General features: G+C 40.5%; 2 long non-coding RNA genes across 2 annotated transcripts; one reads left to right on the top strand and one right to left on the bottom strand.

The window, feature by feature from the left end:
* Nucleotides 1-2,448: 2,448 nt before the first annotated feature.
* On the bottom strand, nt 2,449-4,497 carry LOC130393767 (uncharacterized). The gene is made up of 3 exons (XR_008897146.1): nt 4,392-4,497; nt 2,854-2,916; nt 2,449-2,680 (listed from the first exon to the last, which is right to left on the bottom strand). It is a non-coding gene; the product is annotated as an uncharacterized LOC130393767 (long non-coding RNA).
* LOC130393765 (uncharacterized) lies at nt 3,567-4,497 on the top strand. The gene is made up of 3 exons (XR_008897145.1): nt 3,567-3,691; nt 4,059-4,137; nt 4,335-4,497. It is a non-coding gene; the product is annotated as an uncharacterized LOC130393765 (long non-coding RNA).
* Nucleotides 4,498-5,290: the final 793 nt, after the last annotated feature.

Below are 5,290 nucleotides of genomic sequence, written 5' to 3' on the forward strand. Positions count from 1 at the left end.
CACTTGAAGAAATTATCCAAAAATGCATTGCAGTTCCACAGTTGCTCTGTGTGTGAATGAATGCATCCATTTATGTACATGTAGCAGGGTTAATGCTTCCCACTTGCCATTGCCAGCGAGATCCTTGCGCTGGCTGTGGTAGTGGGAGCCTTGGTTGGAGTGCTAGAGCTCCCCCTAGCGGAATGCGGGGGTTGTATTGTACGTTGCTGCCTCCTCTCCTCAGTCTATGTATACCCCGGCTGTGAGAGGTAGGTAGTCAGAGCAGTTAAATATGAATCCACACTTTGGCGATGTATTACGGGAGTCTAATTGTACATAATCCTGTATTAATACTTGGTTGCTTGTACATATATATATTGTGTTCCTTGGAATCGGTTATTACATTTAAATGGACTTTAGGCTTAGGATCGCTAGCTTGGCTACCATGTGCTTTGGTCGTAGCTACTTAGCTAGCGTGGACTTCGCCAAGAATGTGTAGGCTACTTCAGCTTGTCTTTCTCCCATGTTAGGCTGCCATTGTGAGGGTTCTCAACGAGCATTTTCCCATGTTAAATATTCCACCAGGTATGTCACCAAACGCCCATTCAAATATTAATTTGTTTAATGTGATATTTATTTCCATGTAAATGGCTAGTCTATGTATACCCCGGCTGTGAGAGGCTGCCATTGTGAGGGTTCTCAACGAGCATTTTCCCATGTTAAATATTCCACCAGAATAAACGGCTGGCTGCCAATGGTTCCATCGTGGTCTCAATCACAACGCAACGAGAGAGTACGCAACCGCTACATACAGACACAATTATTATCTTTTCCAGACCTTGGGGAATGTGTGATTGAAATGATGAATCAAAATGTGAAGTGCAAATGTTAATAAAATATCTTGAAAGTGTATCTCTGTCTTTGGAAAAAAAAGCCAATCTTGGAAAAAGTCTGCAAGTGTGTTGAAGTTTACCAAAATGAGAGAAACCTCAGCAGTCCTCTAGAATGAATACGATTTTTAATTGATATATCTCTAAAGATAAGAAACAGGATATCACCACAGAACCTCAATTTAAGTTACACAAGCTAGAACAAGTTGCAAAACAGCTACACAACAAAAACAAAAATCAGCACTAAAAAACACATATGAAACATTTCACCAAAATGGGTCATTTCACGCTTTTGGAGTCCTCATCCCTATCCTTTAAAGAGCCATCAGCACAAACAAACACACAGATGAAACATTTCACCAAACAGGGACACGTCATATGTGTCTCTGAAGGCAGATGCCCTGTAAGCTTTAGGAGTCACCCGCCGCCCCACCACCCCCCAAAGGTCAAAGGCCACGCATCATATTCAGAAAGTTTATCCATACATGCCAAGAATTGATCCACTAAAAAACATATGAAACATCTCACCAAACGGGTCATGGTACGATTTTGGAGTCCTCATCCCAGGTAGTCAGAAACTGCTTTCTTCTGAGGGTCATCCAGGCGGTTAGCTGCTGTCTCAAATACCCTCCGTACAACCTGGCTGCTCACCTGGGGGACGTTGCACTTTTGCTGGAGCTTTATCAGATCACCAGCTGCATTGTAAATTGGCTTACCGCGGGAGGACACAAAGAAAAAATCATCTCCATCCTTCTCATCCTGCTCATCTCGCTTACGTTTCCTTTCGCCAGCAAGGAGCTGTGGCCGCACTTTGTTGTAATATTTCTCAAACCACGCCTCCTCCTTCTTGGACAGGACAATTGAGACCACAAAATGTGCAGCCGTCTTGTGGTCCTTTACAAAAACGATTGAATCATCATCTGCGTGTTTCCGTTCAAGCCATTCCTTGACCTGTAACAAAAAGAGGATATGCCATTGATTAGGAAATGTAAGGCTAAAATGTCAGGGTAAATTTATCAATAGAGCACATAAGAGCACAATAGAGCAGTAACACTCACCTTCATGCTCTGCACCACACATGGCCGTTGGCAGTGTCTTAGTATGACAATTGCCTCAAGATAGTATAGCACAAATATGCACTCAGTCATACTCAGGGAGGAAGAAGAACTGTCATCAAGTTGATTCATGATTTTCACTAAGTCACCTTCACCTTTATCAAGAACAGCCAAGCATTCACGAGGTGTGGGTTGACTTTTGTCAAACAACAAGGCATGCCTCTTTTGCACAATTTCTTTGCTCGCTTGCTTAGAGAGGACACTCTGTGAAGAAGTTAAAAAACTCAAATATAACGTGCACTGCTTGTAGAGCTCCCTGTCATCCTGTCTCAAGCCGGTCCTTGTCAAGTGGAACTCCAAGAACCTTTTCAAGCACTTGATGTAATTTCCTGATGTTTGTGCCTTATACCCTGCCTTAGCCTGTTGACCCAGGAAGTCTCTGAGCTTCTCTCTGTCATTGACAAACTTCAAAGATGGTTCCGTAGGATCAGCAAAATACAGGTACCGGGAAACAGTGTCGGTGAAATAAAAGAAAGAAACGGTGATGAGACGATTTGCTTCAGGACTGCATAACTAAAAGCCCGTCCATTCTTCAGGAGGTCACACACATCTTTCTTGGCCTTTTCAACCACCTCTAGGATCTGTGGTGGTGTCTTATCCTTCATGCAGACTCTGCGCAGGTGACAGGATAGAGACTCTTGGGTCCTCAAACAAACTGGACAGAGTAGATAGTGTCTATGTGCAGCTGCAGATTTCCTGGTAATAGAAAAGAAATACGTTCATTCAGAAGTCATCACAACAAAACATTTAAAACATGGTAATACTTCATGAGCAATTACACTATATATATATATAATATATATATATATATATATATATATATATATATATATATATATATATAAACAGAGGCATTAAATATGACTTACTTTTCCCCAGCCATTTCTTAAGATGAGACAGTGAGTGAAGATGAATCTCTGGAAGAATTACGGCTGTTCAGAAGAATGACAAATTAGAACAATAACCTTTAAGAATGTAAGCTTTAGCTCTCTAGGCAGAATGGTCAAATCAAATTTAGCAAATTAAGAATGTAAGCTTTAGTTCTCTAGGCAGAATGGTCAAATCAAATATAGCAAATTAAAAAGGCTTTTTGAAGAGAAAACCCTTCTTGACTAAATAGCAATTAAAATTGCTTTTAAAGGCTATTGCCAAGGAATAACAGCGCTTTAGAAGTAGAAGGTAGCAATTAGAATTGCTTTTGATTCAATGGATGGCCAAGGAATATGCTCTTCGGAAGTTCAGTAGATTTCAGCTGGTAGATTTCTGTGGGAAGTGGCAGGAACCTTCTTGCTTCAGAAATTTCTGAGAGTGAATTCTTTCAAAATCAGTCCAGTATTTCTGATGCCAAAGTCTTTGCTCATTGGTTAACAGAGCCCCAGTGCAGTGAAGCCCCACCCCTTTATTCATGTGCTGCTTTAGAAATTGTAAATGGCCCATTCAAATTGGTTTCACATCTTTTGGGGAAGGGCCATTCAAACTGGTTTCACTTGAAGAAATTATGCAAAACTGCATTGCAGTTCCACAGTTGCTCTGTGTTTGAATGAAATGCATCCATTTATGTACAGACACAATTATTATCTTTTCCAGACCTTGGGGAATGTGTGATTGAAATGATGAATCAAATGTGGAGAAAAAGCCAATCTTGGAAAAAGTCTGCAAGTTTGCTGAAGTTTAACCAAAATGAGAGACACATCTTCAAAAACACAGGTAAGAACACGCCCCTTTCAGCTTGCAACAATAGCTTGTGGGGGGAGGAGCTTTATGCAACAGGCATTATAAATACTGGAATTTCATGGTGAAGAATCTTAAATGCATCAAAGGTAAGCCTTTCTTTTATTTTTATCAAAATATGTTGATATGATCTGTAGATATAGAATACACTCAGCTCTTCATGATCTACAAAAAAGTAATATCTGAATTATTTTCTCTCTTCACATACTGAAAATTGTATAGGGGTATTACTTTATTATTTTGTAATATTTGATATAGTACCATTCTCCTTTTTACATTCCATGCTTTGTAATGCCTTGTATGTAATGCCCTGCTAAGTAATGCCTTTTTTTTCTAATTCAAGTAAAACAGCAAACAGGCACTACTTGCTCTGTCCACGCTGTCTCAAAACACAAGCAAGCCTGTCTGTCCATTTGCGGAGGGTATGCTTGAAGGATGGCTCTGATGCCGATGTTAATGCCATTGTTGACAAAGCAAAGCACGATGCAGACCAATTTTTGATTTTGCTTAAATTGTGAAATATATCATATGAATCTGCATGAAAACTATTTGGGGAGATGTTAGGAACCCAGCCTCACAATCTCTGATGTTTTTTTCTATTTTTAAACATTATTTTTAGGTGTTCACCACAGGTGCTGATGCGTCAGCATATGTGCGAAAGTCCTCCATGACATACCCTCCCGATCCCCGACGGTCAGTCCGACGACCATGCACTATTTTCGGACACCTTCTGAGGACATCCTGCCCACTCTGGAGGATGGAAACAAGGGCCTAGAAGAAGAATAAAACATTTTCACCGTTTTTGAGACTAAGTCCATCCACATTTAGGCACAGAATGGAAATAAAAACGTTTTTGGCCGTTTTTTTTACTAAGCCCATTTGGACTTGGCTCAGAAGCAGAATAAAAACATTGTAACTGTTTTTTGAGTATATCCTTGTGGACTTAGACTCAGAATTGGAATAAAAAACGTTTTTGCCCATTTTTTTAGTGTCCAGCTCCAGTTAAAGTATCGCAGAGAGTAGCCTTGTAGTGCTGTGTAAGTGAGAGATCTTTTTGTCAGTCTTAACGACCCTGTCATTCACAAAAAACACTTATTTCGGGAGAGGTAAGCTCTAGAGATGCGCGGATGGGCTATTATTTCATCCGCAACCGCATCACAAAACGCTTGATCCGCCCGCCATCCATCTGCAACAATTTTTTTGACTTTTTCAAAAAAATTGTGCGGTTTACAAAACCGCACCCGCCCGCCATCCGCCTGTTGTTTTTAGGTATATGCGCTGCTGACGCGAGGCTAGAAAGTTCTTGCCTGTTCTTGAAAGGAGACTGATCCAATGCCGCAAAGATATTTAAAGGATAAAGTCCCTAGTATGAAAGCCTATTGGCTATGTTGTAGCCTATCCCCAGAATATTATCAGTGAAGTGACGTCTGTCTCCGATCGATGCACAGGGAGAAACTTTAAAATAGCCAAGCACATCGGCAAACCTGACCTTACCATAGGCTAGTAGGCCTACACTTTTTTATCATTGTAATAAAACGCAATTTGGTACACCATTTTAATATGGTAATATAGCCT

The sequence above is a fragment of the Gadus chalcogrammus genome, chromosome 12, assembly GCF_026213295.1.
Source record: "Gadus chalcogrammus isolate NIFS_2021 chromosome 12, NIFS_Gcha_1.0, whole genome shotgun sequence".
Classification (NCBI taxonomy): Eukaryota; Metazoa; Chordata; class Actinopteri; order Gadiformes; family Gadidae; genus Gadus; species Gadus chalcogrammus.